Below are 24,277 nucleotides of genomic sequence, written 5' to 3'. Positions count from 1 at the left end.
TTTTTGGGGGAGTTTTATGGGGAAAAAGTAGATGCAGACAGGTCAGGATGAATCTTATATATACAAACTGACAAGGAGAGACACGCAGTGATTGACACTGTATGTAATAAACACAACTGGTAAGAGTCTAGACAGGCTTTCAGTGCGTAAATATCAAATTATATGAAACATGCTGGAGGGGACTTGCAGCAACCTCTAATTTTAAGATTCTACCTGAAGTTTAAAAGAAAGGCAGCGATACCCTCCCTGGCTCCTTCCCCAAACAGATTCTGCTGATTTGCCTAACCAGACAAATCAGATGAATCCTGTGGTTTATAAATACCTTCCAAGTTTCTTCTCAATAGGTAAACCAAGAAAAACTATGGGCTTCGGGTTTTTTCCCCTAAAGAAAAAGCAGGTGAGGGAGGGGTAACCTATTCATCCTTCTTCATTCTCACGGCAAGGTACAAAACTGTGTTGTGCCCAACACCGTCACTGTCCTGCCCAGAGCACACTGGATGGCTGTTTTTTTCCCCTGAGAACAACATGAAAATAGTTTCCCACTGCATTGTTCCCAAACATATTTGCCTAAACTATTAAAACACAAAGTTAACTGTTCCTGCCACAACTCTTCTGCTCTCTAAACATTTCACACAAAGCATATATGAAAAATCAATCCTTTATCGTCTGTCTAATTTCAGAAATATTTTCCAAGTATTGGTACTGCAGTTAAAACTCTTCACATGCTTTTGTGATGGATAACAAAGCCAGAAGGCACGCATGCTACATAAACTGTTGACGACAGTTAACCAAAAGACTTGGGGGTCTGATCTTTCACTTAATGAAGCGACCTACAACATGAATGCAGCTCACCCTGAGCACAGGGAAGAGAACTGCAGAGGGATGACTAGAATCGTATCAAGAAAACTCAAGCTGTAAGGATGAGAGATGCTTCCTCTCAAATCATTCCTCTCAGGCGTGAAAATAAATCACTGGGTTTTTTCACTTGACACAAAGCTATCAGGTGTAACTCACCTGTCTCACAAGCAGCTACCTCTTTGTGCCTGCACATCTGTGATGCTCCAGCCATGGAAGGAAGTCAAGTATGTGGAAGAAATTAAATACTTCCCCTCACAGCCTGCTCTTTGGGTTGATTCACTCTGAAAATTTGCTCCCCCCCCCCCCCCCCCTTTCCTTTCTCTGCTTAACAGACAAGTTGGACAATGAAGGTGTTAGCAGACCCACCTGGAAATGCTGGAATTGCTTCAGGAGGTTCCCTGATGGAGAAATACCGGCACAACAGTGAGTTTTTAACAATGGGAAACAGCAAGCCTGAATCCGACTGAGAAAAGTTAGTATTTAAAGCAACTTAATACTTTCAATCTCCTTATCAGAACAGTACTGATTTTCTTCTCAGCCAAAGCACTTAAAACACACACACTTCAACCACAACATTGTCAGCTTGAAGGCTCCAAGTTACACACGTGCCAAGAGGTTCTGGTGAAAGACAACCAAAACCATCAGCAAAGGCTTTTGGACCAGCAGCAAAACAGCCAGCTTGCTATGAGTACTTTTGTGGAGTCCATTCACCACATTGGGCCAAAAGCAGCACTGTGTGTTTATTTTATTAACAGCAAGTTCACTTTTCTTAAGTATGTCTGACATCGCCATCATTCAACATCAGATGCCATTCTCTAGCTCTGGTCTCCTCCCCTCATTCGGGCTTCCAGTAAAATTAGACCTCGACTTACGCTTCCAGTAAAATAATTACGCTTGGCAGGTATTTTTCAACACTGATTTGGAAGCCAAGAAACCAAAGCAAAACAAAACAAAATCAAATCAAGCATTACTCAACTTTTCTGAGAAACCACTTGTTCTGTAGATCAAGTATTTTCACTGGTGGATGGTTTTGCTCTACCACTATTTCACGTGCTCTGTGAGCTTCACAATGCATTAGCCGGACAGCTTACTAAATAGGGAAAAAAGCATCTGAAGTCCTTCAAAACAGCAACAAAAAAAATGATGACAGAGAGAAAAAGACCTACTCAAAAACAATGGACAATTTTTGTGGAGAAAACAATGAAAAGAAAAAAGAAAGCAAAAAGTAGCAATGACCTAATCCTTTTCCAAAGCACACCTTCCACTGGCCACTGTGGGAAGAGGACTGGCTTTGGAGGCTTTCTTCATATCCACAATTTGAGAAGAGGCACCCTGTCTTAGACTCCTGGCCAAGAGACAGACACCTGGGGCTGGACAGGAAAATACTGAATTTAACTCCAACCTACTCAATCTGCTCCACAGTTGATAAGGACACAGCACAATTTGTTACTCACAATTTCTGCACAAAGTAGGATACACTTATTTAAATTCAAGTAATGTAAATTCTCAGTGAGGCAACCCAAATCATCTTCTCCATTTTTACTGACAGCTACTTTATGAAAGAAAGCTCCCTTGTAATCGGGTGGTAACCATTAAATCATGTTGATCTTCATGTAAATATAGCCTTCTCTTGCTAAAACCAGAACTTTTTTGGAAAACCAGAGGATGCACTATTCCTAATAAATAATTTCATAGCTTCCCATACATTTACCATAATTTCCAATGGTCTACTTTTTTGTTAGAAAACGTTTCTTATTTAGGAAATATTATATTATTTTGATACATGTCAAACTACAGTCGAATACAACGCTTCACCCTAATTTCTACCATGTTGCTTCTAAAATAAGCCCTGCCTGTATCACTATGCAGATCTTTAGGAAATGTTCTGCATGGGACCAGACCAACATCAAAAGACAGAAGGGATGTATGTCAAGTGGTTTTACTTCCAAGTCTTTTGGTTAAATACCATCCCTTCTTGCGTACTACCCTTGGGATCTCACCACTCATTATTCCACCACAGCTTTGACACCTTAGAGACACAGGTGCCCATATCCCATAATTCAGCTTTTCCTTGCTTGGAGATGAGCACTTAAAACTACAGCACCCACGGTGAACAAACCTGGAACAGGACCCCTGGATGACATTTCCCTTTAGGAAGGAATTGCTGTAGTACAGTTTCTTCTTATCCAGAGAGCCTTTTCCAAAAGTTTTTGAGTTTTGTACTCAAGGGTGTTTTTTCCAGTTGAAATGTGAAAGCAGAAAACAGCAAAAATATTATCTGGTAGCCCTGTCTCAGTTTCCTCAGATCCCTAACCAAGGCAGACACTCTTCTCGGCATTCACAAGCCACCCTCCACCCCCCCAAAACCTTCACAGTGGACTCATTAGCCGTGGTGCTCTTGATTTGTGGGTTGACTCATTTGAATGCAGAGAGCCAAAGGACACTGTTCGTTCTCGGCATTACGTTGCTCTTGAAGAGGGAAATGTTAGTGCCATGTAGAAGAGTCAAAAGTGCCTCTGCGTTGACCAGCCAGCACCAACACAAAAGGAGCATGTGCAACATCTGATAAATCAAGAGAGTCCCCCCCCAAACCCTTAGGACAGGCTCTGCAGCTCTGGAAAGGCAGTGAAGTGGTAACAGGCTTTCACATCCTGTGCTACATTTTGCCATATAATACAGCTCTATTTTTCTAGCAATTCCAGGGGGGAATATTATGAAAAAAAAAAAAAGACAAAAAATCACTCCATCAATTTGCACAATATCTGGGGAATGATACAAGAGAAAAGAAAAAAAACGGTTGAGGGAAAAAGCAGCAGCTTTCACATGCAGAAGCACAGCACACAGGAGCCAGAGTCCTTCACTTGATTTCTAAGAAGCCTCCATCACCATCATCACTTTCTTTTGCATGCAGATGATATGCTAACAAGCCCTTTAGATAATTTAGTCCATATATACTGTGTAGGTGTTCGCTAAAACACTAGTGCCAGCATCCAGTCAATACAATGGGCATTCTTTCTACTTTATTGCATTAAAAAATTGTAGAAAGAGGTCACACAAAAATTTGACGAGAGAGAACTCCATTTTCAGAAGTTATTTTAAGTCTGTTCACCTCCGGTTTATTTTTCACCAAAAGCAAGGCTGCCATCAGAAAGCTGTTTCCTTCTGGCATTGCTAACTCAGCGCTCGCTTTATTCCCACACTTTATCATTCCCCTTTCCTGTTTTTGTACTCATTGCTGCCTTTGGAGGACGATCAGTAGGGGCAGGAGGAAAATGGAGATGGGAGCCCTCAGTTTTCTGAACGTCTGCCTCAGGAAGCAGAGCATTTAACAAACACACTAAAATGCTGATCTTTAATTTTCAGGTCAGCTAGCCAAAGATGTGATGTACAGAAAGGAAAAAGCAACATCCTAACAATCCCTGAGGTTTCAAAAACAACAATGCTGTCCATCCAGAAAAAGAAAATCATACCTACCGCTTCTTCTCCTGTCCATACCTACCATTTCTTTCTCATCCCACACCCTTTTAAAAATATAGTATGTTTAACAAAAAGTGAACAAGATTTGACTGCAACCATCTTTAGCCAGCACAACTCTCAAAATTGCCTAAGGGCTTAAGATACTCAGATGCTTTAACTAGTAATTGAACAGGACTTTGCATTTCGTAGGTGGCTCTGAGACCTTTGTCAGAGTTTTTTCCCCCCACGTATACATAGTGAAGTGGATGGATCATTCTGGAGATGAGTCACTACTGAAACAACAGAATAAACTCCCATGAAATGCCATGGGGATTGTGTTTAACATTCTCCAACTCCTTTTTTAGAGTATTTGGCAAGGCTTTGGCAAATGCTCCTCCCGCAGAAATCAAGCGGTGATTTTATGTCAGTGAAATAAATCCAGAAGTGCTTAAATATTCATTTCAGCCTCCACTTATCTTCTCCTTCTGCTTCAAGTTTGCTCCTTCCCAAAGCTGACAAAGGAGAAGGGATAGCCACCAAGAGCGGCGCAGCTGCTGACACCAAAAACACAACCAAGATGGGTTTCTAAAGCTCCAGACCACAGAAGATGCTCAAGCAGATTCGCTGCTGTAGCTAGCTGCTTCACGTTTCTGAAGATCACCCCAAGTGCTTGAATATATACAACGCTTGAATGTTTAGATTGGCTTTCACTTCTAAAGGGTTCGGCAGCAACACCTTTTGGCTAAAGGCCAATTAACACGTTTAAAAGGAGGGGGAAGTGAAAGTTAAGGGTAAGCGAGTCTTTGGTGCAGAAGGCGCCAGCAGAAACCAAACCTAAGGCTGGCACTTAGTGCTGCCACGGCCTATCTGTGCTGTACCCACCTGCTTCTCCAAAAATCTTTCCATACCTGTACATGCTTCCTTAAGCACAGACACCACAATAATCATTGCAATCCAATTCAATTTGCACACAAATCACTAATTAACTCAGAACATGCAAAAGGTACCAAACCTGGAATTGCAAGTAGTGTCTCTGTCTGTCACCAAGGCTAATCTCAGGAACATCAGGGGACACTGGGTACTTCTTTGGGCAGCTGACCCGCGCTGCCATCTGCCCTACTGTTATCTTCATACGTACTGCTACATATCTAAAAGCTACAATAAACATTATTATTAATGTTACAAATACACTTTCAGTTATCACGTATACCTTATGCTACAGACACTTATGCCTTTGATTACAGTTACTTTTCAGAAGCGTGTGCATTTATATTATTACAGCTCTCACATCTGCACAGAGCATATAATTTCTTTTGCATCAGTGGATACCGTGACTAAGTAGCATTAAGAGTGAAATGGGTATTGCAGCAATCAATGTTTTGTGCAAGTCATCTTACCCACAGGATTTTACACAGTCCCGTGGTAACGGGTGAGTAGCAGAAACGGGTGGGAGCTGCAGATGGGTGTCTGCAGCCACAAACCTGCATCCAAGTGGTGCACAGCAGATGGCCATCCACTGCTGACTCGGATACCCAGTCAAACACCATTTCGTATTGCTACCAAGTAATATGCAGCAGTTTGTGATGAAAAAAACGTATGTATATACACACACAAATAATCAGTGCTTTCCATTCACTTACAACAGAATTCACATAAGGAGAACCTTTATTACAAGTATTTTCTTACATGTTTGCATTTGTCTTTTGTTTTCTATTTTTGCTTGTGTTCACATCAAATGAATAAAAATACATTCTACTTTGCTTATAAAGCATTCACTTATAAAAAAACAGCTGATGTAAACTCGGCTGAAAGACAGCAACACAAAAAAGAAACAGCAAAGTTCTAACCATGCACTAGACTCACACTTGTTCAACCACACACTCAGCACAAAGGCATGATTCTGAGCCCGCAAATCCTACATATATTTTTGTAATATAAACAGAAAGCAAGCCTCAGCCAGGTCTAGTGGTAATTAAAACTGAGGAGGGGACTTTGAAGGATGGCATGCAGTCACAGGCTGCAGTACTCTCACTCATCTTAAAGTACAGAGGCATTGCAAGTGGCTGGACATTACAAACCCTTTATGCTTGAAGAGCTGCTGGCTAATCGCTTCTGTCTTTATATGCTGTCCTCAGCTAAGGGAGGAATCTGATGGAGAACAGAATACATTGCCAATTTACTGTAAAAGTTAAATTTGGATTTAAAAAAATACTATTCTGATTGGCTGTGCATAAGGTGAGGAGGCTGGAAAGATGAGGAAAAATGCTACTTGCAGACTTCAGGGGAAGAAAAATGCAATCATAAAAAAAAGTGACCAACTCTAAAAGTAAGTTCATTTTTCTACTGGCTTAAAAGACTAAAAATAAGGGGGTTTTACCAAAACAAATCATTAAGTGTATAAACATGAAAATGAGTTTTCCCACTAGCAAGCATTTGTACACCATAGTCACTGAGTAACAACATACAAGGAGGAAGCGCACTCACATACATAGTGCACAAAATTCACTATTTCAGTTAGACAGTCAGTCCCTTAATGGATAATAATCCATCATTCCTCGGAGACTGCAAAAATACCAGCACTTCTTCTAGCACTCATGTAAGAGGAAGATGAGAAAACACTGTCAAAGAAATGAAAGACAGGCAACCGCCCCTTGCACCCTAACAGAACAGTTGCTCCTTTTTATGAACAGGGGACATACTTCGCAATTTCACTAAGTTTTTACTCGTTTGTCCCCATGTGCTGTGTAGAGGTGGTTTGGATTTTTATACCATTTCACATGCAGGAAACCAAAGGACAAGTAGCACAGCACAGGCAAAAGAAGGCTCCACCTTTCCACCCCTCTGCTCTTATATGCATGGCAGAAATAGGTCTCTTTTTTTTTCTTTTTTTTTTTTAATTTGACAGCAAACTTTCATTATATTCCTCTGCTCTCCAGAACTGTTGTTATCCAATAAGCTCAGCGAGGGATGTACAGAAACAAATAAAAATGCAATTCCTTCTCCAGGAAGCCTGCAGTGGAACCTCCCGGTCCCTCAAGGCATTCTATGCAGACCCCACAAGCCCACACAAGATTTTAAAGATGAGCTGGCAATGCAGCATTATTCTCAACAACTACATCGAGTCAGACTAAAGGTCTATTTCATCCTGCACCCAACAGAAACCAGAAGTGGATACCTGGGAAAGTATATAGGAATACAGATCAAGTGAACAGTGAAACCGCCATGTAACACTCTCTCCTACCCCAAGCCAAGTACATGGACAACTTTTTCCTCTTCAATTCAAGGTGTAACTACAGTTGTACTAAATGCAACACACCAAGTCAAAATGGATTGATCATCATGGCGCAGGGTTGACTATCAGGCTCTCCTGCCCATTTCCCAGTTTCCCACTTGCCCTTGGTTGCTCCTCTCTACCTAGTGAGCTTTGGGGAGCCAACCTCCTTGCCCAAAGTCATGGCTACGCTTCCCAGAATGACACCTGATCTCATCCCGAGTTTCCTTGCACCAACGTAACACAATTAGTAATGTCACATGGGGAAATTTAAGAAAAGCAAACTGAAACAGGAAATGGTATTAGAGCTGGCAAGAGGAAGCTCTGTAATAAAATAATTTTGACTTACAAGTATAGTTAACCAGGGAACATCTTTAAAGGTGTGTGTGGGGGGGTAAGTTTAAGCTTTTAGCATTTTATATATTTAGAAACTCTTTAAAATGTTAAACCAATAAAGATGCCCATGACACAACTTTATGTTGCCTAGGACTTTACGATACTACACACACGAACTTCCCCACTCAGAACCAGCACTAAAGCAGGTAGTCTTGGGTACGAGGGCCTAGTGCAGCCCACACAGTGCCTTACCTCCATTGTATCTACCGGCCTACAAGATAGCTCCTGTTCTTTGGTGTCCTGCCAGTACTTCTCCTGTCAAATATACTGTGGGCCAACACAAGCTGCAACATAAAACTCGGCAGAAATTCATGCTGGTTTGGATTTTGCAGGTCTGCTGCACAACACAGGGCAGTAAGGGTGGTGGACATAAAACAGAAATACAAACAATCCTCGATCCTACAAAGCAGGCACATTAGCAGGACCACTAACCAGTAAAAGCTACTGAAATCATGAGAGTTGATGTATTCCCTCAGCCAGTGTTTGCAGGGTCGGCCACTGCCCCCTCTTTCCCAGCAATATGTCAGTGCCATGATGAGCCTACGATTTCTTCCATCGAGCCCCATCCCAGGTTCAAGAAGTGAAGGCTCATCCATAAAACTTCATCCTTACCTTTAGTTCTCCCCTGAAGACATACTCCCAATTAGCTATAGTTAAGGCACCACGGTGAAATGGATTTTAATAAAATACAATTTCTTTTTTTCTTGTTGCTGTTGTTTTGCCTTTTGCACACTTGTCTATTTGTGTGTCTTGCAATTTCAAATACCAGAGTACAAACCAGCACTGCTGCAAATCAAGGAACTAACACAAGTGGTGATTATTTTGCCATAAAACCAGTTATCTAGGTGGTTTGTGGTAGAAAGAGAGAAGGTTTAGGGAACAAACAAGGATTGCAGCCAGAGATCAGAAGAAATACTGCTCTTAAGTGGAATATTAACATTCCCACCTCAAAAAGACAAGAAGAATCAGTGAAGCACATTAAGCAAAATCACTGCAGTTCACAACTGGAATATTTACAACCTTTTTGACTGATCTTTAATATTTCAGAGTTGTAGAAAAACCCTAACTGGAGACCAAATTCTTTCCTTCCTCTTCTCCCTTTTCCATAGCTAGTGATATTGCTCAGCATGATTCAACTGGCGAATGTCCTGGCTGAATCCAGCCCAACTATATCTCACCCATTAAAAGAGAAGGGTGCACAAAGAGCCAGGCACTACTCAGTGCCTCTGACAAGAACCTAGGGTGTCACTGGCATTGGGAGGTGACCTGCCCAAGACCCAGCTTTAGGATGTGGCACCACCACCCCTGGTTACAGCCCACTGTCAGAGACCAGGCTCTGTCCTCGTTGTTTTGACAGACTCATTTCTTGCATTGCCACTTCTAAAAGGAAAACCAACATGAAGCCCAGCATCCTGCATCACAGCCTACAGAAAATGGCTCTGGCTCTGAGCTTCTCACTCAGATAGCTTTTATTCATAAAACACACCATATGAAGAACAGGAGAAGGAAGCATTTGATCATTTCTGTCCCCTTGACCACACACCTTGAGATAGTAATGCAAAGCATGCGTGTGCCCTTATACAGTTCTTCAACTGCAAGTGCCTTTTGGTTTTGTTAGTCCATGTCTCACTTTCTCCTGCACACGTTTCCAGCCTCGTGCCATTGGCTGTTTAGCTCTTCACATTTCATCTCCAGCCCTCTACCTTGCCACCTCCTTGTTTAATACATTTATGAACAGACATACTATTCCTGTTCTCCATACTATTGTTCTGCTTATTGATACCAGCTCTTGATGCCCCTACCCCAAAATGAAAAGAGTTAGCCAACCTCACCTGCACAGCAGTGCTAAGAGAGAGCCCATCCAATACCTCCTTTGGTGGGCATCATGGTGGCCAATCATTACTCTGAACTTCTTTTTCAATATTAATTTTTAGTCCATGCTAAACCCAAGGTGCTTGCAGGCTCCAGTCTGTATGAAGTAGGTAGGGGCTGTAGGAAGGATTTGGGTGTGGCAGGGAGTTGAGGTTGGGGAACAATCAAAAGCCAGATGTGCAGGGGACCTGTATACCTTCTACAGAGGGCAATCAGAAAGCCAGAAAGACATCTTTTCAGCTTACTTTGTCCCTTCACACATATGTGATTATGGCTTTAATAGTAATGTAAAGCCACAAGAATCCTTCTTCTACAGCATTTAACAGTATTAAAAACCATGGTGCCTCTAAACATTCAGAAGCTAAACACTAGACTTACTAGGCTCAACAGCAAAATTCTCTGTGACTTCAGCAGTACCCAGTTTTGGCCCCAGGGTATTGAATGCAAGCACACACAGGGGCTAAACCTAATGTGCACTGATACTTACATAATTCCCCTGTATGTAAACAAATTAACATAGCCACTATTTGATTGTACTTCTGTCTTGCATGACCAACTGTGGTGGGATGACCCTGGCTGGATGCCAGGTGCCCACCAAAGCCGTTCTATCACTCCCCCCTCCTCAGCTGGACAGGGGAGAGAAAATATAACAAAGAGCTTGTGGGTCGAGATAAGGACAGGAGAGATCACTCACCAATTACCATCACAGGCAAAACAGACTCAGCTTGGGGAAAATTAACTCAATTTATTACAAATCAACCAGAGTAGGGTAATGAGAAATAAAACCAAATCTCAGAACACCTTCCCTCCACCCCTCTCTTCTTCCCAGGCACAACTTCACTCACGGATTCTCTACCAACCCCCCCCAGCAGCACAGGGGGACAGGGAATGGGGTTTACGGTCAGTTCATCACATGTTATTTTCTGCCGCTTCATCCTCTTCAGGGGAGGACTCATCACACTCTTCCCCTGCTCCAGCATGGTGTCCCTCCCACGGGAGACAGTCCTCCATGAACTTCTCCAATGTGGGTCCTTCCCATGGGCTGCAGTTCTTCACAAACTGCTCCAGCATGGGTCCTTTCCACGGCGTGCAGTCCTTCAGAAGCACACTGCTCCAGCGTGGGTCCCCCACAGGGTCACAAGTCCTGCCAGAAACCCTGCTCCATGGGCTCCTCTCTCCACAGATCCACAGGTCCTGCCAGGAGCCTGCTCCAGCGCAGGGTTCCCACGGGGTCACAGCCTCCTTCGGGAACCCACCTGCTTCGGCGTGGGGTCCTCCCCAGGCTGCAGGTTGATATCTGCTCCACCATGGACCTCCACGGGCTGCAGGGGAATCTCTGCTCCGGCGCCTGGAGCACCTCCTCCCCCTCCTTCTTCACTGACCTCGGTGTCTGCAGGGTTGTTTCTCTTACATGTTCTTACTCCTCTCTCTGGCTGCCATTTTTCATTCATCCCAACTTTTTTCCCTTCTTAAAAATGTTATCCCAGAGGCGTTACCGCTATCGCTGACTGGCTCGGCCTTGGCCAGCAGTGGGTCCGTCTCAGAGCCGGCTGGTATGGGCTCTCTCTCCAACACAGGGGAAGCTTCCAGCAGCTTCTTACAGAAGCCATCCCTGTAACCGCCCCCCGCTACCAAAACCTTGCCACACAAAGCCAATACACCAATGAGTCAGAATTGTTTTTTCTAGTTATTAGCAATATAAACCTGCAATCAATCAGCACTGTCTTCACCCTGCAGAAGTAGGGAGAGAACAGCTACAAAAGCCATCAGGAAATAGCAATGGACATCCCAGCCCCAGGACCGAACTGGGAGCATTAGTACTTGTCATAGACAGCAATAGGAAATACTCTTCTTCATAACTATGAACTTAAAAATAGTATTTGAAAAGCAAATCTGTTACGAGAACAGAATTAAGATACTGAGGTTCAAGTTGATCAAGGGATTTAGAAAAATAATCCAGATTTCACTCTATTAAAAAAAAAAAAAGAAAACACATTTCAATGCTGAGAAAAGGGACCTGTTTTTATTTTTCTGATAACAAGGCACAGAACAAGATCAGAGTTCTACCACGCTGCACGCCACAAAGATACCATGGCAGCTGCAAAGAACATGAGTGGGCAACTCCAGTTGCAGCAGCTCTATAGCCTCTTCATGAAAAAGAGCTGTGGTCTCCCAACTCCGACCCTGGTACACCACTCACTACACCATGCCATTTGTCTCCTACTCCAGCAATATCTGGAAGCATGTACATTTTCTCCTTCTTACCGCATGCTTTGAAGCTGATTTTCTGGTGCGTGCTTGTTCTGCTTTATACTTTTTCCCAATATTCCCTAAAACTTTCCTTGCGGGCACTCATTTCATCCAAGCCTTTCTGGTATAGATCTGTAACAAAGCAGCAAACAGGATAAAAAACGGGAACTGCTAAGGAAGGGCAGCTGCACGCAGCGCTAAGGGTATACTCCTGAATTTCCAGGTAAGTACAACGAACACAGCACCTTAGAATGCTGTAATTTTGATCAGTTTTAAACTTTGTCCTAGAGTACCTCTGGTGACTAACCAAACACTTGAACCTACTAGACCTGCTGGCTAATGACCAGGTAGGAATGATGAACTAGAGACTAGTAAGCTAGTTTGCAATCCCTACCACCAAGAAGCATATGTTACCTTTAGGGCAAAAGTCACTCTCGTCTTCTGTTTTCCATCTCTTCTTTGACATTCAAATCAAGATACAAAACGAGTCATGTAGTCTGATGATACAGTAAGGTCCCTGCATCTCCTCCAACACTGGGGGTTTTTTTTCCCCCTCGACACTGAGACCAGATCAGCATTCCCACAGACAGCACCTCAGCTCAGCTCGCACTTGGAAGAGACCTTATGGATACCAAACCTAACTCACGGAATTTGACTTTAATGCACAGAAGCAGCAGACTGTGAAGCTCACATGCTACTTTTTTTTTTTCCTACACCCAACCACGCTCGGTATTTTCAAAGCAATAAAACAAATTTCAATACAAAACACAATTCAGGCACGTTCATAAGATGTCGCAGGAGCTGGTAGCAGTAAAGAGAAAGAATGAAAAATTATAGGTCAGGAAGAAAGGAATGGGAAATTGAACACCTGAAAAAGCACAGAGGTCACCAATTTACTCATTAAGAGAATCCATCAGCAAACAGGATAGTGCGATTCACCAGGTAGCAACCATCGAAGAGAAACCAAGAAGTCTTCCAAGCCACCTCCATTCTTACCTGTGGCTTTAATTCCTGGGGATATTCAGTCATGAGCAAGATCAAAAGTGGAGCTGATCTCACATGCTCAGAAAATCCACAGCAGATTTTTTTGGGATAGTTTCCTTGGCATGGTTAATTCACCTGAGATCTTCCATCCCACCTCTGGCTGTCACAAGCACTTGCATTAAAACTTACCTCCTGCTTGCAAGAGACCACGTCTCGGGAATCAGTGTTAACTCGGGAAGTTAACACTGATTATGGCCAAGAACAGCCTGTCTGTGCATTCTCAAAGCATATACTGATGCAAAAACGCCCCAGAAAAGAGAGTTGTTTCTTCTGCATTTGGCTTAAGGCAAAAAAATACAGGAACACAATAATTATCCTGGTATTTACTCTCCACTAAAAAGATAAGGGCTGTGATGGCAAGAAACAGGAAATGGGTTCTTCATGTGCTTTCCCAGGATAGCAGAAGCTCTTGGGAATGCAGGGTGGAAGAGAAGGCAGAAGGTATTACCACTAGGATGCTATTCTCCATCACTATCCTTTGACATCGGTAGGATCATTCCTGTATCTGAAATAAAGTGCTTTATTTCAAAATCAGGTGTTTAGACTGGTGGTTTTTTGCACTTTGGGGTTTCTTTTGGAGGACAGGCAGGAAGGGAAAACCAGCAGTAAAACAACTACTTGCCTTACTCTCATTAATAGTAACAGGAGCAAAGAAATTCATCCTTGTGTACTGCAAGCCAACATAAACCCCAGAAAAACAAGAGCCCTTGACCTGTCACGCTTAATGAATGCTCTCGGTGAACTTCACCTTCTTCTCTGTAGACTCCTTTGGTCCTGTGCTGCTGCCCAACCTGTTCTGCCTACAAAGGAAGGCCAGGGCAGGGCCTAGAAGGGTTTGGACCAATTTTTCACTCAGTAGCAACAGCCCTATGTGCTGATTCTGCCACATTTGCTATTGCTTCAACCTCAGCGCCCTCAGAAGACCAAACCCCGCAGGCTTTGCACAGTCAATCTTCCCTGACTCAACAGGAACACCATCCAAATCTCAACGCTGGCGTGCACCGTGCCTCTATCTGCAAGAACAGGATCTCTGCTCGCAGCCTCACACGGGCCGCCTGGCCAGCAGTCAAAGGACTGGGGAGGAAAGGCTACGTGTTTGTTTACACCCTCCACAGCTGATGGGTGGGAAGGGAGCTGGGAGGAACCGAGGAGGCAAAGAAGACGGGGTGCACATCCTTAACTACCACTTTCAGAGCAGCTGAATCAGCGCTGGGTGGATGGCTGTTTACTGCTGACACAGACCTGCAGTAAATCACTACCTTTCTGGAGCAACTAGGAATTTGCAGGGGTGACTGAGTCATCCTCCATCCTGACGCCATTCCAGGAGTGAAGCCACATATGCCCCCAGCTTTGGGCTGTGCCCGTGGCCCAAAAATAACTTTAAAGCCAAATCCTGCAGCCATCGTTCAAAGTTAAAACACTTTATTTACTCTCAGCAAGAATTCATGTATGTTTTTGACACTGCTAAGAGTAATCAGTACTTAAATTATTTGCTTAACAAAGAAGTCTTATTTAACTACAAGAGTTACACCAAGTATGCCATGTTTTCTGACCCACATAGAAGGTAATAATTTGCATTTTATGGAACCACTTTGCATAGACAACCCATCTTAATGGCCAACAACACGCTGTACAAAAATTAATAATTGAAAAGCAGTTGTCAGCACTGTTATTTGTGTTACAGGTAACTCACAAACCTCATTAAATTGTAGTATTAAATTTCTAACGACCTTCTGGAAAGCTGTTCACTTCGTGAGTCTTTTTTTAAGGCATGAGCTCGCAGAATGCCAAGCAATTGTGGAGGAAGTACATGACAGCTACCCGGTGTCTGTGGGAGAGGCCAGGCAAAAACCCCTGCCACAAAGATGTCAGCCTGATCCCCCTTTGGCTGAAGAAGTGTCTCTGACTTCATGAACACCCCCTCTCTCCAGCCGGTCACTTGACTGGGCTTCTCTCACAAATTTCTGCCCTAATGCCAGATTAATCCTACTTCATCCAGTCCCCACACATCTAAGAAGCTCCAGCTTTTTTTCTCTCAAATCATTGGCTTTTAAACTATTTCTGTTGCAGCACACAAGCATTTACTGTAGATGAAAAAAGGCTCAGAGACTAGCACAGAAATGTAAAGGCCAACAAGAATTACATCACAAAGCCTGGGATTTTCATAGTCTTAGGGAAATTAGGTCCCCTGAATCCCACTGCAACTCAGTGAAGAGTCAAGTGCATAATTTTTGATTATGCTTGTAAAAATCCCCAAATAAATGCACAACTAAACGTAGCTTCACAAGGCTGAGTGTTTATTATTCTCCTAAATGCTGTTACTAAGCCTGAGGCCTTTTATTCCTTTTTTTTTTTTTTTCCCAGGAAACAGTCTCACTCTTGCCAAAGTGTCAAAGATGCAGAATGCTAGTTATAGGAAAATCCACCTCAGAGTCAGCTCCTGTCGTTGGGGAAGAACAACAAACAAACCCTATATTCTGAGCTGACAATCACCATGATCTGCCCATTAGTGATGCATCACTCTTCACCGGTCTGTCACACTGATGGAGTCTGTCTGTTTGTGTTGGGGATGACAGTCACTCCTCGCTGCTGACGTCTTTGCTCAGGGCTGTGCCGCGGTCTCCAGTACACAATCTGCTCCAGAACATGCAGACTGGCTGTTGCCATTTCAAAAGCTTTCCTGGCAGACTGAAACAGGAAGATTTTGGGCAGCCAGGGGCTGATTTATCTCTATATGAATGCCTGCGGGTGTAATTCACGCAGCTCTTCCAAACAAAACATTTTCACTGTGATAGCAAAGGCAAACTCCCCCAAACCCAATTTGTTTGGTGGTTAATTAGTGTCCTCCACTGCAACGTTTGAAACAAAAGAAAGAAGCAGCGCTCTGCTCCTCCCACAAGCATCAAGACTTTTTAATCTCAAAGATATACCTTATCTGACGTGACCAAAGCAGAACGGATACGGCTTCCTTTTTTTTTTTTTTTTTTTTTAAACAGAGGAAAAACAACAGAAATTATCTCAGAAGCTCATTCATTGTGAGGTTTTGATTTTCAATTCAGTAGCACTGGCCAGACACTTTTAAATGATAGGCTCCCACACCTGAAAACTAGGTAGTAATTTAAAAACATAAGTCATAAGAAAAAACAACTATGCCCATAAGAACTTTGAGTGGTAAAAATAACAGAGGCAGTATTAGAAAACCCTGGTTGGCTTTTCTTTCACCCGCTAATAAAACAAGTCCCTGAAGTACTCATATGAGCTTCTCCCCTATGCATTTCTGTGGTGGGTGAAGGGGAGAGCTGCCAGATCTGCTTCCCTGGATTCAGTCCGGCTTATTCAGCAGCTTTGGTTCTGCTATTTCAGATTCCTGCAAAAATAAAGGCTCAGAAGAGAAAGCTGAGCCTCTGGGCATCCACCAGACCACAGCTACTGTGCGTACGTAGCAAGCACAACTGCACTGGAAGAAAAGGAACAGTACCCTGTCCTTCAGCATCACATGGCTGACCACGATCAGCAGCCCAAACCACATCTTTAAGCATCCTACTTCAGAGAACACCCTGCTGCTGAAGGTGGCTTCCTAGGGAACGGAGTGCTGCATAAATCCATCTGCAACAAAAGACTGAACTCCTGCGCATTTTGTTGGTACGTTTATTGCACATCAGCTGCGTTCCCTTCAAGATGCAGCTGAGATGAGCAGGCCTTGTAGACAAAACTAAGCAGCAGGATCCAAATCGGGTATTGCCAGAACAGAGAAATATCTTAGTCATCCCTCAAAGTTGAAGCTGAAATGGGCTTCCAGCCCATTACCACCCCTTAAAAAGACAGCATTTGTTTTGTTTTACCAGCCGATTCTTCCCTCAGACTGTTTTCTAGTGGAGATGTGCAAATATCCAATATTCAGAACTTTATTTAAGAGCAATTTAAAAGGAATTCTCCAAATAGAAAGGCAAACTTCAACAAGGCTGTTTCCCCAGGAATGGCACACCAGCATTAGCGCGTCATCTAGAAACCTGTAAAGTTCACAGAAAATGCTGCCGCCACCCTAAGAAAGGGAAGGAGAGCAATTTGCTCCTTCCTCTGTTTCTTCCTGCTAAAACAATCTCCCTGCCCAATATACTAAATTGCACAGGCTCCTCAAATCTAATTAGCCATGACTCTAAAACACAGAGGTCTGTCTGCCAAGCATGCATAATCACATTAAAGTTGTTTTGCTTTTATTAATAAAAACTTTGGATGGGATGAGATAAAAATCCTAAGGAGAAAAGACTAAAAGTAAGTCCCTCCTCACGGAATAAAGAGCTGTCTTTGTGTGAATAAACTCCTCTATTGGGCAACTTGGATAAACTTTTTCTTGTTTATTATAAAAGCACAAGTTCACCAAGATCCTTTTATGTCCTGATGTATGAAATTAACCCAGCTACATACCGTTTCACAGAGTCAAAGGGGTGAGGCTATGGTATTTATAGATACGTTCAGGGCTAGAATTTTGGTTAGCAACAACATAGTTACGGCCTTAACACCTAACACACACTTTTGGGAAAATGCCCACCTGTATATATGGATCCTGGAAAATTTTTCCTATTAAATACATATTTCAAGTGAACTTGCTTTTTAACTTCTTCCAAACTTGATGGATAAATCCTATTACTTTCTGTTAGAGATACAGAGGCAGAAGGAAAACAAACTGAGGCCACTTCCATAGTAAGAGGAAAGAACATGGTGCAATCCTGATGCTTTCAGACATGTTCTCTGGTTTGGGGTTTTTTTATTAGCAATAACACTCCGCTCTCAAAAATGGAGCCTCAGTTTTACTAAGCACACGTCACACATTGAGATGAATCTCTGCAAACAACTCAAAACACAAACTGATGGATAGTGCTCCACAAAAGAGAGAGAATGGTTTTCTCTGATTCAGATAACAAATTAAGAGCTCATAATGGTTTAAAATCTATTTTTTCCAAATCTCTAATCCCGAGCCCTGCCTAAAGGCTGTTCAGGACTGGACCAATACTCCAGTTGAATCAGTTGGCATTGGCATCTCTTCACTTCAGAATTACCTTCCTTTGAGCCAAGCGACAGCAGACATGCAGGCAAGGGATGCTGTTGGATGAATACTCTGTTGCAGAGATCTTACCCATACGCATCTACTGTTGTTGTGTATAGCATCATTATATAAGTGTCTCTATTTTTAAACAAACAGAAAACATTTGTCTGGTCACTCTCTACTATTATCCCACCCGTAAACCAGTAAGCTGAAATTCCACCCACTTTAATCATAAGTTTACAGGCTTAAGGGTGGAATAACAGTAGAAATTACAAGATGAGGATTTCCTGTTTGCTTTAAAAACATGAAAATTTTACCCATTTTTATCAATAGGATTTCAGAAGCTGCCATAATAATAAATAAATTACCAACCTTTGGAGGGCTTCTTTTAATACACCAAACATAACTGCTGTTACCACCAGTATCAAAGTCTAGTACAACGAACTCTGTAACCTAGATGCCCCCCCTGTAACCCAGACAGACTCCTGGACCACCAGTACAATAACAAATCCTGTAGGTCAATTTACAGTCAAAAGATCCTGCTTCCCTGCCATGAAAGGAAAAGTGGAATTTAAAACACAACTCTTTAACACCAACCTATTCCTGAAATAGTCCAGGCTAGCATGATGAAAGCTAACCTAAAGAACAATTCAGGGACCAAGTCACTGTTTTTACTGCATGGTCCTGCACCTACTGGAATCTGTATTTCTTAACTTCAAGCTCTTTAATACAATTTTTAAATTCTGTTCTCCGCATCCTTCCACATCCCCTAAAATGTTGCACCAGACACCTTGCAAAGATTTACTTTGGCAAGAACTTCAAACAACACTGCTGAAGTCACTCCTTGGCATACAGCAATTCTTTTGTCGTCTGAGTTGTTCTGAATCAAGACTCACTGCAATCTATGTACAGGATGTATAGGTGCAGAAATCACATCATTGCTTGTATTTGAACTTTTTTTTTTCCTTTTTTTTTTTTTGCATGCAATCACCTAAATGTGACAGCCATAACGGTACATATCTATGAAAGGCAACTGTAAATGGGGCTGGGACCATACCTTACTGCAAACATATAGCAGTTATCTTTATACATGTTCTAAGACCTGTTAACATCTGCATACATAGCAGTTTTCTGTGTAAAAATCTAAGAAGGAAGATATTCTTCCAGAATTCAGGTAAAATCACAGGGCAGGCACTTCAAATGACAAGCCATAAAACAAAACAAAATCCTTTTGAGAGTGCACAATTATACCAGAAGTTCAGCCACACGGGTTGTTGTGAACACTAATGCCATAAAGTTTTTCAAAACAAATTAGACATTTTTCAGATAAGACAATACATCAGCAGCTATTAAACACAACAGCCTCAACGGAATTGCCAGCCCAAAGATTTCCTAGAGCGGTGACTGCTGGAAGGGCTTCCCAGAAGGAGGATAACTCTGTAGTTATAGTTTTCCTATGCACTTGTAAGTGGCCCTATCAGAAAAGATACTGAACTACACAGATCTCTAGTCTGACCAAGAATAACTGCTCTTACTCAGTTCAGAAAATCCAAGACAAGATACCAACCTGCTAACAAATCGGAGCTGAAGTGAACTAGTACCACTAAAAGAAACAGTCCTAAAATTACTGATCACATTCCACATCGCTCCTCTGAACATGCTAGAATTATATGGCCTTAACAATATTACCTGTTCCCAAAAGCACCTCCTTAGATTCTAGTATACCCAAAATGTGCTTCTGTACATTTAGTCACAAATACCTTATACAACACAAAGATCAGCCAGTAGCATAGTGATACATATGTGCAAGCACCTGTGAACTCCCTTCCCAAGGAGATGCCTGCTTATGTAGAATTAAACACAGTCAGCAAAGAAATAAGTAGTAGTAATAATAATACCCCTTTCCAGAGTATTTTTGAATGTGTATCCAAAGCATAGTCCTGTTCCGCTGAAGGACAGAAGAGCAGCATCCTCGAAGGTACCTTACCTTTCCCTGAACGACAAGAAGGTTGGAAGGGCTCAGGCTCCACGCCAATAGGAAGGCCTCCGGAAAACTGCCAGGAGTCAGTTATTCCTCCTTTCCCCCAAACAACTGATGCCATTGCATACCATAATAACAGTGGGCATATTCCACGCTATAGTATTTTTAGAGCAAGGTCCACTTCCAGAGCACCAGAGCCCATGCGAGATCACTGCGTTGCAACTGCAGACCGGGCTCCGAGTGAGGCACTGCACACACAGACGCAAAGAGAGGTCCCTGCCGTAATGCCGATAAACACCTCCCTCTCCTCCCCGCGCTCCAGCTACTTCCCCCGCATCCCAGGCTTCCACCTTCCCCTTTCTGTATCGGCTCTCGTCTCTCCCAGAGGGGTCTCACCTCTGATACACCAGCAATGCCTGCACCGACCTTTGCCACGCAGCACACACGTCATCGCCTCCTCACTGAGCAGATTCAGGGAGACAAGCCTTAAAAATCTCTCCTGCAGCAACGCTGCTTCCACGACAACAAGAAGAAATAGCCAACTAATAATGGACTGGTTGAGGGGCTGCCAGCTTCAGCGAACGTGTCTGGAATTATATTTTTTTTTAACCTAAAAAGCTTCCAGTTGAGCATTGGTCGTCTTCCTAGACCCAACACCTGCACTGCAATTAGCACAGAGCCCGCACAGCACCCCAGGCACCATTGGGCTGTGCACAAAGACATTTGCCGAGGCCTCTGCCTGTCAACTAAATGAAGCTGAAAGTAAGTTTGCCCATGCATGCGGGCAGTACGTAACACACCGCAGAAGGTCCCAGAGTACAGACAATCAATAGTAAGCACATTATAATCCCAAGAAGTTTACCAAAAACTTATTTACTACGTTACTGTGTCCACTCATTGTGTTTTTATCCAGTATTCGCAGTACGCTAACGGCAGCACATCTCTCTGATGTAAATAGCTGCCCTAATCCATGATGTTATAGATATATATATCTATATCTACCTCATTTGTTTACCCAAAGTCAAGTCATCATTTCAATCTTTGTTAATCTGATTGCATAACAAACTACAGCAGCCTTAAATAACCAAGCTGCTCTCTCCAGCGCAGATGAGTTGAAGTCACTCCTTTCAGCACCCCACTTCTTTTAAAAAACAAAAAGAAACAGATAATGGAGAAAGAAGAAAATAAAAGCACCTGGCCACTGCTTTCACAGCCATACAAGACATACTGCAGCGTGCAGATGCAACATAGTAACTTCACACCTGGTGCGGGCTGTGAGCACAAGGTAAAGCAAAATGTTTTCAACCGCTGAACAATATTGTGCAATTAAAGCACATTCTGCTAGATCTTATTCACAGCTCCAGCGCAGGCTATTAAGCAAACTATACAGCGTGGATTTTCAAAACAAGTAATTGCACGTATATAAACAAAGGCCATAATTTACATGGCAGATCTCATAAAAGCTTATCTACCGCATGACATCACACCCATAAATTACAACTTAAAGTACCAGTGCCAAACTGCTCCTGCCCTCCCACCCCAAAATGAACATGACTAATATCAAACACCGCTCATCCATGCCTGTGCCTCTTGGAAATAAGCACAGATGAAGTACCTCCCGAGACAGAGTAGTATTTAAAGATTCTGCAGACAATGAGAAGATTTATAATTATTATTGTATTGCATCATCACAAAGTCTTAAACAAATCAAGCTGCCTCATCATACAACGCTTAGGATAATATAAGGTTAAACAACATCAAGCAGTATCGGTGTGCTCCACTTGTACCAAAGGGCAAACACCTCCAGCCCCCATACATGGGAGATCTTCAGAAACACGTAGCCTTATGACTACTATCAAACAGCAAGCTAGAAAAGCAAAACCAAACCACACAAATTTAAATCTCTGAACAGACTCGGGATCAGAATTTTTCCACTGACATCCAAGCAACCAGGACATGGGGAAGGTGAAGGGCAGGCAAATGCAAAACCAAATAAGGCAAGGAACATGTTTCAGCACCTCTCAGTTTTAGTTTACCAGTCCATGAGAAATCAAGAGGCAGTATCAGGGGCTAATATGAAACTGCCTATTGATCACAGCCGGCTTACTACTGCACGCAACAAAATTCATCCTCTTGACTGATACCCGTGGTGGTAGCCTCATCACAGAAGTTACTGACAAGACAGGCATCAGCAAATGAGTCTCTAACCAACACATATCTGAACACCTTCGCAAGGGAAAGCAAGCTAAGTATCTCTGCTCCAGGCACAAACAGCTGCTCTTCTGAGTCCGCAGAAACCCACGAATCTGTAACAATTATCCCAGTGCCCCTACAGTCTGCCGGGGGACTCCCTACACAGTAGACCCTGCACCAGGGAAGAAAGAGGCTCCACCGAGTCTGTCCACGCCAGCTGGGTCCGTGCTGTCTCCATCACGCTCAGCCCGCACCGAATTCACCATTTCGGCGTGTTATTACAAATCTGACATCACATCAGTGCAAGCACAGTCTGACATCTACAGTTAACTCGGTGATGGTGTAAGAGCAGCCTGGCTTACAGGCATTTGGTGTTGCAACACGCTTGCTGCTGAACCCTTGAAAGAGAAGACAGATATATACATAAAAAATCTTCTACAGAAAGCCTCGCAGTGACTTGTTTCTTCTCTGTGAGGTCGGCAGACCTGCAGCGAGCTACGTCCCTCCTGCGAGCGGAGGGAAATGCAGCAAGAGACACCCTCCCCCCCCCCCCCCCCACTCCACTTCTAAGCCGCGGCAACGCCAGCACCCCCCAAAGCAAACAGATGCCGTTCAAACCCCGGGCTGCCCGCCCGGATGGGAAAACCTTGCCCACCCTGCAGCCATTTCGCCTCCAGGCCGCGACCCCTCCCGTCCCGTCCGCCCCCTCGCCCCAGCCCCGGGGTCTGGCAGCACTTGGCCAACTGCGGAGGAAGGCGCCCGCTCCCCGTACAAAGCCCGGCGAGGTCATGAATAAAACATCGCCCGGAGGCGGCGGGGCGCGGGGGGGGGGCGGTCGGGATACGGAGAAATAAGGGAATAAAAAGGCTGCGCAGCGGCCGGGGGACGCGGTGGCGGGCACAGCCCCGCGGGGGGGGGGGGGGGGCCCCCTCCGGACCCCGACCCCAATCCCGGCCCGCCGCCCGGCCCCGGCCCGCCCGCTGCCGGCCCAGGCCCGGGCCTCCGCGGGAGAAGCGGCGCCCCCCGGCCCCCCGCCCGCGGCTGCCCGCCCCCGCCGGCACCCGGGGGACGCTCACCTCAGGAGCCGCCGCTCGGAGCTGCTCCCCCACCGCGGAGAGCCGCCGGCAGGCGCCGGGCGCGGCTCCGGGCCCGGGCCGGAGAGGACGGGGAGGCGCGGGGGACCGGGCGGCTCCAACTAAGTGTTGTAAGCGCGGCCGCGGCGACGGCGGCAGCCGGGCGCGGAGCGGCCTCTCCGGGGAGCCTGGGCGGGCCGAGGCGGGGAAGGGGCGGCGCGGAGCGGGGGGCGCGCCCGGCCGTCACGGCAGGGAGGCGGGGAGAGGCCGCGGAGGAGGAGGAGCCCCCGCGCGCCGCCCGCCCCTCCCGCCGCCGGGGCCGAGCCCGCAGCGCGCCCGGGGTGGGGGCCGCGAGGAGCCGGGGGCCCGCGAGGAGCCGGGGGCCCGCTCCCCGCCTCGCTCCTCCCGGGAGGGGGGAACCGAGCGGCGCCCAGCGGCCGCAGTGGGCGGGGGGCCGGGGCCTGCGCGGCGGCAGCGGCCCCTGCCCGCCGCGGGCCCCGCTCCGGCCCTTCCCGCTGGGCTGCGAGGAGCCGGGCGGCGGCACCTCAGGCGGCGGCACCTCAGGCGGCGGCACCTCAGGCGGCGGCCGGTGCTGGGGTGCCCTTCACGGCCGCCGCCTCAGGCCAGCCGGCTGGAGGGGCCAGGCGACACCCTGTCACCCTCGGCCTCGGGGCCGGTGGGAGGCGGAGGGGCTGGAGCCGGGGGCGGGGACGCAGGCCTCTTCTGAGAGGGCAGGTGCAAATTCGGTTCGGATGCTGAAGACGACGTTTAAAAATAAAGGCGTGTCCTTAATGAAGATGAAGGGTCTCATGATTGCCCGTGAAACCGTTGTCAATTAG

At 44.9% G+C, this 24,277-nt stretch overlaps 1 protein-coding gene across 2 annotated transcripts in view; it reads right to left on the bottom strand.

Moving 5' to 3' along the window:
• C10H1orf21 (chromosome 10 C1orf21 homolog) overlaps positions 1–23,646 on the bottom strand; it is a 129,579-nt gene extending 105,933 nt beyond the window's left edge. The window contains exon 1 of one of the 2 annotated variants that reach the window (XM_075038681.1): positions 23,442–23,646. The gene's annotated coding sequence lies outside the window, so the exon portion shown is untranslated. Of the gene's footprint in view, positions 1–20,178; positions 20,198–23,441 lie in introns of those variants that run through there. The other variant, XM_075038682.1, reaches the window with a different exon arrangement.
• Positions 23,647–24,277: the final 631 nt, after the last annotated feature.

The sequence above is a fragment of the Buteo buteo genome, chromosome 10 (assembly GCF_964188355.1).
Source record: "Buteo buteo chromosome 10, bButBut1.hap1.1, whole genome shotgun sequence".
Lineage (NCBI taxonomy): Eukaryota > Metazoa > Chordata > Aves > Accipitriformes > Accipitridae > Buteo > Buteo buteo.
Note: the sequence above shows the minus strand (reverse complement) of the source record. Positions and strands in the feature narration are given on the sequence as shown.